At 42.2% G+C, this 12,343-nt stretch overlaps 1 protein-coding gene across 2 annotated transcripts in view; it reads right to left on the bottom strand.

Annotated features, from left to right (window-relative positions):
- The window catches only part of CPNE5 (copine 5), a 417,182-nt gene that overhangs the window by 161,889 nt on the left and 242,950 nt on the right, over positions 1 to 12,343 (bottom strand). The gene's annotated exons all lie outside the window — the stretch shown is intronic.

Genomic DNA, 12,343 nt, shown 5'->3' with positions numbered 1-12,343 from the left:
CTGGATTGGTCGATAGCAGTGTTTGTACAGAGTCAGACCTTTAAAAAAATGTTTTGGTGTTAATTATGCTGTTGTGGATAAAGATGTGTAAATCTAAAAAGTTAATACTTTCTCTACTATATTCTGAAGTTAAAATAATACCATAACTGTTGTTATTAAGATAATTAAAAAAGAGCTTAACCCCTTAAGGACCAAACTTCTGGAATAAAAGGGAATCATGACATGTCACACATGTCATGTGTCCTTAAGGGGTTAAGGGAATCTTCTGAATCTTTCCAAATAAAAAAATAGGTTGTCAATATATCTAAGATAGGTAACCGGGTATGTTCGCTCCAAATGGCTTCTGACTCCCAGTCAGCCATAAAGAGGTTTGCATAACTGGGTACAAACCTGGTCCCCATATCATTACCGTGTTTTGGGATATAAAAATAGTCTGAAAACCAAACATAATAACTTGTTAAGATAATATTAATCCATTGTATGATCAAATTAATTTGTGCTTCTGGGGTAGATTTTCTTGCTTTTAAAATATTAAAAACTGCTTCACAACCTTTGTTATAGGGAATAATTGTATATAAAGAATGAACATCACATGTAACTAAAATATAATCAGTGTCATGGAATCTTTTAAGTAAGATCTCATAAGTTTAACCGAAGGCTGTAATAGAATGTCTATATATTCTGATAGGTTTGCCAAAATGGAGTCTGCCAGGGGTATTTGTCTAATTTTTATGTATTTTAGGCGGAAACTAAATAATGGGAATCTTAGGGTGGAGTACATTCTGATAGTCAAATTTTTTTTGTTGAGGATCTTGGATTCCAGACCGTTTTCTAAAAATACTTTTAAGGTTTCTTTAATGGTGGGGGTAGGGTCTAAGGATAATTGTAGATTATGCTAGCTTTAGTGTACCTATAATCTTAATTTTATTAATGACAGGAGGCGAATATTTGCTTTAGTCTCTCTTTACTAGAACTCCACAGCAGCACAGAAAAACAACCAATCAGAAAAAAGTTAGGTACTATAAAACCCCCTTCCCATTGCATCATTTCCTCTTTCAAGCTGCGACAAAACAGAACAAAGGCAGAAAAAATAATGGGAAGCAACGAAGTCCAGATACGAAGAATACAGCAATGTCCAACGTCTGAGAAGAACTGTCAACCAGATAGCGTTGATGGACTGAAAATAAATAAGTCATTGTCCACCATCCATGAAGAAGCGCCACACCAGATAGTGCTGAAGGACTGGAAACTGAAACAAGAGAAAAACAGAATCGAACAGGTTGATTATCCAATGAAATGTATTTTGAATAAACTTGTAGATACCCAATGTAGCAAACAAAATTACCTTAATATGTAGATATCCCAACCCTACTTATGAAAAACAGACATAAGGACAGGTGACAGGTAGAAGAAACAACAAGCAAGAGTTGTATACGTACCTGATTAATCCAAACTATAAAACTAAAGGGAGGGATAAGAACGGGTGGGAAATACTCGCCTCCTGTCATTAATAAAATTAAGATTATAGGTACACTAAAGCTAGCATAATCTACAATTTTATAACATGACAGGAGGCTTCGTATTTGCTGTTTTAACGCTCAGTCAACAAATTCCACGCTGTTTGTTTCGCTGGTACCCATTCTCTAAGCTACCCGAGCAATCCCAAATGGACTTTCCAACTGCAATAGATGACAATACAGCAACCGATGGAGATGCCAGTTGATGAAGTATCCCAAAAACGGAAAAAACATCCTCTGCTGATAGATCCAATGTACGTGGGGACGCGACCTGTTACCTACCAGCCGGTCCATGAGCTGGTAAACTGACCTATTAGCCATTTCCCTGCAGTTATAAAATGTCGAAGGTCATTTGCGGACTTAGGGCCGCGATAAGACACTGCCACCATGTCTCAACTCTTGATGTATAAGGTTGCTCCACCGATTGTGCCAGGGGCACCCGGCAATGTGGCCTTGCAGGCAGGTCTTCAATCTCAAGGAATGCGTCTAAGTCCACCACCAAATCGCAATAGAACCGAGTAGGATCTGTCGTTCTCTCCTGGCCTACCCGGTGAGATGTCTCCTCCGAGAACAAATTTATAATGCGGGCAAGAGTATGGTCAAACTAGCCGTATCCTAAGTGATTCCAATATTCCAAGTGAACTGTGTAATCCTCGGACGTGGTAGAGGAAAGACTCCAAAAGGACGTCCATTCAGGGTTCCGAACTGAACTTGTGTGGAGGAACGGTGGTCGACTATTCTGGGAGTAGCGAATCCCAGGAATAATCAAAGTGATGGGAAGTGCCAACCAGAGTGCAGATTTCCATCCAGATATGTCCTCTTCTAAGAGTGAAAGATGTCTGAGTAGGAGTCGGGGCACACCAGGTACTCCCATAAAGCCTTGTAGGTCTCCATGACGGTAGTTGAAAAGTAGGTTAGCGCAAATCCAGACAAAACGGCTCCCGGGAGGAAGAAATAGAGTATAGATGGAGGACCCCCATCTCCGAACCCTGATCACCAGGTATGCCTTCCGAGGAGATGGGGCAGTCCTGCCATCTCATCCCAAGATCGTAATGAGCGGGGAACTCAATACAACCGGGGTTACCGGTCTTACCATGTGATCAATGCGAACAGTTTACCTTCAGATCGGATAATAGGCCTTCCTTAATCTTGTTACTCGAGCAAGGCAGTGCCCCTTTGCTCCATGAAGGTCTCCGTATCTCCTGCCACCTAAATATGGGAGAAACTGTCTGCGCAGTTGTTCGCAATGGTCTGGATATCCAAAAACAGAAAGCAATCCACTGTTTTATATGGTGCAGAATACACCATAACCTGCACTCACGTAATACCTGAGGTCCATCCGTTAGCCGTACCCTCTCCAGGAGTGTGTGTAAATAAGTGGGAGACTCCCCCCGTTATACCTCTGTGAGAATGTCTAGCGTGGGTTAGAGTGGGCCGGATCCAGTAGATCCATTACAGGAGATAGAATAGAGGGGTCCAGTCTAAATATGTATATCTTGCATGACCAGGCAGTCCTCTATAACAAAATCAGTAGCACGGACGTCAGATCTAATTGAATGCAGGAGGGACGCCCCTCCATGTAGTCATCGATGTCTTGCACAGGTACAAGCCTGTGTGATAAACAAATGGTCGGCATTGTAGAGCCTCGAGTGTATGAGAGAGCCGCACTCTCTATAATGTGATCGAATATCGTGATAGCGTCCAGCTCAGTCTCTGGCTGAGGTTGAGGGAGGGTTGTGCCCTCTAATAACAAATCAGTGTCCGGCTCCGTATCTGAGAGGGGATCGCTCTCTGTTCCCAAAGAGAAAATATTCTCGGATCGAAGTGATGGAGGGTCGCACCCTCCTGTGATCCCAACTAGAGTCCCTAGAGACTCAGGGTGACCAACTGCAGGGCACACCAAATACTAGTATCAGCATAAGGCTGAGGGCAATCTACAGAACAACGATGGGAAAACTATCAACTGACCGTCCGGATCCCGTGCGCGCGCGCGGGTTCCAGGCTGATCGTTGGTAGTCTGAGGAAAGCTGGAGACGTTCTCCGCAATCCACGAGTGCCCGGGATGTCGGAGGAAGTCAAGTCAGGCCTCTCGACGACCCGAGCGAAAGGAAAAGGAAGTCACGAAAAAAATAAAAAAATAACGTAAAAACGCTAATTCTGTCTCAGCTAGAAGGCAAAAAGCAGGCCGGAAGGTAAGACAAGTAAGCCTCACTGAACAGGGTCAGGAGCTAATCTTACGCATGAAATAACTACCGATACCTATATGGATACTGGGAGGCAGATACGGAGTTAGTTGTTAAAGACAAGGAAAACACCACGTACTCCTGTAGGTGTCTGAGCGCCGGTCCTTGCCTGTGCAAAGTTCTCCTTGGAGATGTGTGTCCGGAGTCTTCATACAAAACCCTGCCCTTCAGGCATGAAGTTTAGGGCCTTCACCCTTCCCACCATATTCAGATGGCTGTACATTGGTGTCCTCTTGGATAGTATGGCAATGGTACTTGTCTGGACACCTGCCTATTTCCATGTCACTGGTGGGCACTGGTTTTTCCTCAGTGATATTCCCCCAGGCCTGCGGCCAAAAGGGGTTCGGCTCCAATAGAGCAGGCCCGTCAGAAGGGCAGAGGCCCAGCAGGCCAAATGAATGGACACAGAATAGTTGGCCAAGCAAATAGGCACGGACATAGCAGGCCCTTCAAATAGGCACCAACATAGTAAGCCAATAAATGGGGCACAGACATAGCAGGCCGTTTTAATGGGCACAGACATAGCAGGCCGTTTTAATGGGCACAGACATAGCAGGCCGTTTTAATGGGCACAGACATAGCAGGCCGTTTCAATGGGCACAGACATAGCAGGCCGTTTCAATGGGCACAGACATAGCAGGCCGTTTCAATGGGCACAGACAGAGCAGGCCGTTTTAATGGGCACAGACATAGCAGGCCGTTCTAATGGGGCACAGACATAGCAGGCCAATCAATGGGGCACAGACATAGCAGGCCAATCAATGGGGCACAGACATAGCAGGCCAATCAATGGGGCACAGACATAGCAGGCCAATCAATGGGGCACAGACATAGCAGGCCAATCCTGGGTTTCATATTAAATGAGTAATGGGGACCTCTGAGTTTGGCAGAGTCCTCTCAATGTCTGTAAATCCTCCCAGTATCCTGTGACCTAGGACCCTTAGACACTAATCTTAGACAGCGTACTACTGTGTGAATAAACCGTAACCGGGACTGGCGGTCCCTAAGTGCACAGCAGGCAACATAGAGGTAAAACCCGTTATATTGGGTTTAAGCTGGATATGTTCCAGTGATATAGTGTCCATAAAATCAAGCTCTGCTGAGCAATACCTTCTTTAAAGTGCAAATTGTAATGCACATGTACATACAAATCTGTATGATATATCTTATCTTTATTGTAGGTCATCATCATCATCATCATCGTACCGCCTCCTCATGGTCTCTTCAGGAGGTCTCTTCAACTCAATGAATCTTCCCAAGAAGCCTGATAACATAGAATAGTATCGGCATAGACAGGACTGACATCTACCGTCAGTGAAACTCACAGCAATCCGTGATATCTATAGCACTAAGACTCACAGCAAGCCGTGCTATATACACTGACATAGAACTCACAGAAATCTGTGATATATACATAGTCATAGAACCCACAGTAATCTGTGATACACTGGCCTAGAACTCACAGGAATCTGAGAACTCACAGTAATCAGTGATGTATACATATACATAGCCATAGAACCCACAGTAGTCTGTGATATAAATAAACACATGGAAAACTACCAGTAATCTGTTTAAATAAACACATGGCAAACTATCAGTAATCTGTATAAAGAAAGACATGGAAAACTATCAGTAATCTGTAAAAATAAATACATGACAAACTACCAGTAATCTGTGTAAATAAACACGTGGAAAACTACCAGTAATCTGTGTAAATAAACACAATGAAAACTACTAGTAATATGTATAAATAAACACATGGCAAACTACCAGTAATCTGTATAAATAAACACATGGCAAACTACCAGTAATCTGTATAAATAAACACATGGCAAACTACCAGTAATCTGTATAACTAAACACATGGCAAACTACCAGTAATCTGTATAACTAAACACATGGCAAACTACCAGTAATCTGTATAAATAAACACATGGCAAACTACCAGTAATCTGTATAACTAAACACATGGCAAACTACCAGTAATCTGTATAACTAAACACATGGCAAACTACCAGTAATCTGTATAACTAAACACATGGCAAACTACCAGTAATCTGTATAAATAAACAAATGGCAAACTATCAGTAATCTCTATAACTAAACACATGGCAAACTACCAGTAATCTGTATAACTAAACACATGGCAAACTACCAGTAATCTGTATAAATAAACACATGGCAAACTATCAGTAATCTGTGTAAATAAACACATGGCAAACTATCAGTAATCTGTATAACTAAACACATGGCAAACTACCAGTAATCTGTTTAAATAAACACATGGCAAACTATCAGTAATCTGTACAACTAAACACATGGCAAACTACCAGTAATCTGTATAAATAAACACATGGCAAACTACCAGTAATCTGTATAAATAAACACATGGCAAACTACCAGTAATCTGTATAACTAAACACATGGCAAACTACCAGTAATCTGTATAAATAAACACATGGCAAACTATCAGTAATCTGTGTAAATAAACACATAGCAAACTATCAGTAATCTGTATAACTAAACACATGGCAAACTACCAGTAATCTGTATAAATAAACACATGGCAAACTATCAGTAATCTGTATAAATAAACACATGGCAAACTACCAGTATGCTGTATAAATAAACACATGGCAAACTACCAGTAATCTGTATAAATAAACACATGGCAAACTATCAGTAATCTGTATAAACACATGGTAAACTACCAGTAATCTGTATAAATAAATACATGGCAAACTACCAGTAATCTGTATAACTAAACACATGGTAAACTATCAGTAATCTGTATAAATAAACACATGGTAAACTACCAGTAATCTGTATAAATAAACACATGCAAACTACCAGTAATCTGTATAACTAAACACATGGTAAACTACCAGTAATCTGTATAAATAAACACATGGCAAACTATCAGTAATCTGTATAAATAAACACATGGCAAACTACCAGTAATCTGTATAAATAAACACATGGCAAACTACCAGTAATCTGTATAACTAAACACATGGTAAACTACCAGTAATCTGTATCATAGGCGTGCGCAGCCTATTGCATTAGGGTGTGCACCCTAAAGCACAAGCACACGCCGCGTATATATATGTATGTGTGTGTATATATATATATATATATATATATACACATATATACACACACACACACTGCTGTGTGTGTGTGCTGTGTGAGGGTGCTGTTAGTGTGATGTGTATGTGAGGGTGCTGGTAGTGTACTATGTGGGTGAGGGTGTTTGTGTGTGCGTGCTTGTGAGGGTGCTGTAAATGTACTGTGTGTGAGGGTGCTGTTTGTGTGTGAGGGTATTGGTAGTGTGCTGTGTGTGTGTTTGTTAGGGCCCTTTTGTGTTTGTGAGGGTACTGTTAGTGTGATGTGTGTGAGGGTGCTGTGTGTTTGTGAGGGTGCTGTATGTGTGTGAGAGGGTGCTGTATGTGTGTGGGTGCTGTGTATGTCTGTTGGTGCTGTGAATGTCTGTGGGTGCTGTGAATGTCTGTGGGTGCTGTATGCGTGTGGGTGCTGTATGTGTCTGTGGGTGCTGTATGTGTGTAGGTGCTGTGTATGTCTGTGGGTGCTGTATGTGTGTGGGTGCTGTATGTGTGTGGGTGCTGTATGTGTGTAGGTGCTGTATGTGTGTGGGTGCTGGGTATGTCTGTGGGTGCTGTATGTGTGTGGGTGCTGTATGTGTGTAGGTGCTGTATGTGTGTGGGTGCTGTATGTGTGTTGGTGCTGTGTATGTGTGTAGGTGCAGTGTATGTGTGTGGGTGCTGTGTATGTGTGTGGGTGCTGTGTATGTGTGGGTGCTGTGTATGTGTGTAGGTGCTGTGTATGTGTGTGGGTGCTGTGTATGTGTGTGGGTGCTGTATGTGTGTATGTGTGTGGGTGCTGTATGTGGGTTGGTGCTGTGTATCTCTGTGGGTGCTGTATGTGTGTGGGTGCTGTATGTGTGTAGGTGCTGTATGTGTGTGGGTGCTGTGTATGTCTGTGGGTGCTGTATGTGTGTGGGTGCTGTATGTGTGTAGGTGCTGTATGTGGGTGGGTGCTGTATGTGTGTGGGTGCTGTATGTGTGTTGGTGCTGTGTATGTGTGTAGGTGCAGTGTATGTGTGTGGGTGCTGTGTATGTGTGTGGGTGCTGTGTATGTGTGTGGGTGCTGTGTATGTGTGTGGGTGCTGTGTATGTGTGGGTGCTGTGTATGTGTGTAGGTGCTTTGTATGTGTGTAGGTGCTTTGTATGTGTGTGGGTGCTGTGTATGTGTGTGGGCGCTGTATGTGTGCTGGTGCTGTGTATGTGTGTGGGTGCTGTATGTGTGTTGGTGCTGTGTATGTCTGTGGGTGCTGTATGTGTGTGGGTGCTGTATGTGTGTTGGTGCTGTGTATGTCTGTGGGTGCTGTGTATGTCTGTGGGTGCTATGTATGTGTGTAGGTGCTGTGTATGTGTGTGGGTGTTGTGTATGTGTGTAGGTGCTGTGTATGTCTGTGGGTGCTGTGTATGTGTGTAGATGCTGTGTATGTGTGTGGGTGCTGTGTATGTCTATGGGTGCTGTGTATGTGTGTGGGTGCTGTATGTGTGTTGGTGCTGTGTATGTGTGTGTGTGGGTGATTGTGGGGGGTGGAGGTGGGGGTACATTACTTAATATCCCCCCTCCTTCTTACTTTATGTAGGGAGGGGGGATCCTTCCTTGCTGCCTTCCCTGGTGGTCCAGTGGAGGTGGGGGCAGATCAGTTAATATCCCACCTCCCTTCTTACCTTATGCCTGGGAGGGGGGATCCTGCTGCTGCTGCCATCCATCCCTGGTGGTCCAGTGGAGAGTGAACTCTAGCCCCGCAGGGCTAGAGTTCACTCACGCGAGATCTGAGCGTTGCCACGGCAACGCTCAGATCTCGCGAGAGGAACCCGGCGGAGCTCCTGGCAATAGCTCCCCGGGTCCTCTCCTGCCTCCCTTCCTGCATGTGGGCCGGTGGGGAGAGAGGCTGTGAGCAGAGCGAGCGCCGGCTCTGCATGGTCCGACAGGGAGGATCCTGAGATCTCCCCTGCTGGTCTCAATACATAGGCGTGCCGCGGGGATTAGGGTGTGCCCAGGCACAACCCGTGCGCACGCCTATGATTTGTATAAATAAACACATGGCAAACTATCAGTAATCTGTATAACTAAACACATGGCAAACTATCAGTAATCTGTATAAATAAACACATGGCAAACTATGAGTAATCTGTGTAAATAAACACATGGTAAACTACCAGTAATCTGTATAAATAAACACATGGCAAACTACCAGTAATCTGTATAACTAAACACATGGCAAACTATCAGTAATCTGTATAAATAAACACATAGCAAACTACCAGTAATCTGTATAAATAAACACATGAAAAAATCAGTAATGTAAAGGAAACATTCCCCAAAGAAAATAAAAGAGCCAGAAAGGCACATAGATCTCACAACCAAGCATAGTTCATAACAATCATAAATAAATCACACTAAATCCCAAAGCCACCCACTAGAAGCAGGAGGCAGTGGTACTCTGACCTGTACTGATGCGGAGCAGCAAAGAAAGAGGAAATGATGCAATGGGAAGGGGGGTTTATAGTACCTAACTTTTTTCTGATTGGTTGTTTTTCTGTGCTGCTGTGGAGTTCTAGTAAAGAGAGACTAAAGCAAATACGAAGCCTCCTGTCATGTTATAAAATTTGCCATAAACATTTGAATCGTTAAGTTGTCTTTGTGCTTTATTTATGTACATAGTTATGGAAAGTATAACTAACTCCCCTCCCCCTTCCCCCTTCATCTACTGGCTTAATGCCAATGTTTTGATCTTCCTGTAGCTCTCTTAATGCTGTCTGTTCCTTATGTGAAAGGTTGTGGTATTGATATGTCTGTTTTTTGTTTAATTTAGATCTGTTAAAACAAATTTTTCAGACACCTCTATGGGGCTGCACTTAAAACTTGATGGGTAAATATTAGAATTTTTTTTAAAAAATTAGTTGTTACCACTGAAGGTTCAAGTGATGTTGTATGGCAGGGAGTGTCAATAGGGGTGTTGGTGGTGTTGTTTAAAGTGTCAGGTGCATTAGATTTACTGACAAAAAAATCTTTTTAATGTGGCTTTTCTCACAAATTTCTTGATGTCTAAAAACGCTTGAAAATGTTTAGAAGGATTTGTAGGGGTAAATTTTGGGCCCTTAATTAAAACTGAAATCTGGGTAGAAGTGAAAACTTTTTTCGGATAAGTTAAAAATTCCATGTTCTTTCTCATTTTAGTGGGTTAATGTCTTTGAAGTCGTTTTCTCTTGTAGTCTTCTTCCCCCTCTCCTTCCTCTATACTTTAAATTCTCTTTTTCACTCTTGGTGACAGGGTGTTTGTATAAGAGGATTTGCATGGGTTCTTATCTTTAAAAAATTCTCCTCATTTTAAACTTGTGAGTCTACAGATAATAGCTGGTATCTGTTGGGGTGGTTGTAATTAATGGGGGACTTGATATGATTAGTGTATTCGTAATTTTTATAAGTATCTTGGCTTTTGTGGTCTAGGGGTGATCTCATGGGTATCTATTCTTTATGTAGAAAGGCTCATAAGTGGTCATTTGGGTTGTTTTTAGTGTAGGATGGTTTGGATAATTGGGTGATGACATTTGTTTTTTGGGGATGTAGTGTGATATTTTATAGTATATTTGTGGTGATGGGCAGTTTTTCCTTTACTGAATTTGCGGTTGGTTCATGTGGTGGCTTTTTGTGTATCTTTGTTGGTTAAATCTAGTGGGATGTAGTGAGGGGCCTGATATGACTTATTTTCAAAATAATTTGAATTGTGTCGGGAACTGTGAACCTCTGCTCTCCCTTAGTTACGGTAATTGTTGTTTGTGCTATTGTAAGTAGAGGATTCAGAGTTTTTTTATTTAGATTGTATGTTCTGACTTGGTTGTTAGAGTAGTCTTGTTTATCTCTGATATGTTTTTTGACTATTATGTGTTTGGTGTCCATCTCAGCCTTTTCAATTTTATTCTGTATTAAAATAGAATTCTGTTTATAGACCTGAGTTTCAATAAAAGGCATACGTTTGTCATTAAGGTCATTAATTTCTGTGATCTCCCCTTGCTTTCGTTCCATTTCGGACTCCAAAAACATGGCGGCCGTCACCCTGCGACAGGCTAGCCTACATCTTTCCATTTCCTATTGAGACGGCCCCCCAGCTTATGACACGATTGAGAAGCATCCCTTAGATGGATCAGCTTTGCCACGACTGGGCTCTGAGAACGTCTTTTTATATTTTGGGCTCTGAGACGGCCCGCACTACAATTCCCATTATTTATTTTGCGCAGTCACACAAAATGGCCGCTCACCACGTGACCCCCTTTATATGTAAATTGAAGACAGTTAAAAGCTTTGTTTTTACATTCAATTTTCCCAATCAGACCCCTCCAATAGGGATCTATTCACTATATTGTTTATATACCAATTTAAAAAATGTCACAAATACACCAATTATGTAATTTAGGTGCCAAATTCAAAATTGATATGTTTGTATTCCCTATATAAATCCTTACCTGCCAGGTTACACTTTTTATTTCCACTTGATAAAGCCTTGTTGGTAAAATGCATTGTGGATATTTTATGTTTTTCATTAATAACTGTATTTTGGCTACTTCCAACATGTTCATATATCTCAGAATTCAACACCAGCACTGCATACAAACTTCAACACTACATACAAACACATCCTGCAGTAAAACGTCAACACTACATACCAACACACCTCTGTGTTAAACACCAAAAGTATATATAAACATACCACTACATTTAAATACCAACACTACACATAAATGCATGCTTGAATTCAAACTCCAACACCTCATACAAACACACCCCATTCACACAAACATGATCTATACAAAAACATGCTTACATTCAAACACACAAACAAACACGGCTCAGTGCTACATACAATCATGCAGCATAGGAAAATTGGAGAGCTCCAGTTGTCAAAGCTTTATTGGAGTTGCACGGCTAGTTGCAAAACTACCTTTTGGCCAACCTTGAGATTCGTGGACCCCAAAATGTCTTACACCAGGGCTCTTTCTACTTTAGTTCCATCACTGCGTTGGGGTTAAGGGAGTGATTGCATGCCAGATAGTGGGGGAAGAGAGGGGAGACAGGGTCCAGGGGGTCCAAGCAAATGTTTGCTCAGGGTCCAATAAATATTAAAGACGGCCCTGCTGCTGAATACACACAGTACACACTACTAAATACACAGACTGCTGAATACATACACACAGACTACTGAAAACATACACAGACTGCCAAATACACACACAGAGACTGTTGAATACATTTACAGACTGCTGAATACATGTGGGGGTTGCTGTGTGTGTGAGCGATATAGTGTGTGAGGGGTTCAGAGAATGTGTCAGGGGTGTTTGTGTGTTTGTGTAAGGGGTGCTGTGTGTGTTTGTGTTAGTGGTGCTGTGTGTGTGTGTGTGTGCGTGCGTGCATGCATGTAAGGGATGCTGTATGTGTGCGGGATCCTGTGTGTGTAAGGGGTGCAGTGCGTGTGAGGAGTGATGTGTGTGT

Source organism: Pelobates fuscus, chromosome 1 (assembly GCF_036172605.1).
Source record: "Pelobates fuscus isolate aPelFus1 chromosome 1, aPelFus1.pri, whole genome shotgun sequence".
Taxonomy (NCBI): Eukaryota; Metazoa; Chordata; class Amphibia; order Anura; family Pelobatidae; genus Pelobates; species Pelobates fuscus.
The sequence above is the reverse complement of the archived record's forward strand: the minus strand, read 5'-3'. Positions and strand labels throughout refer to the sequence as shown.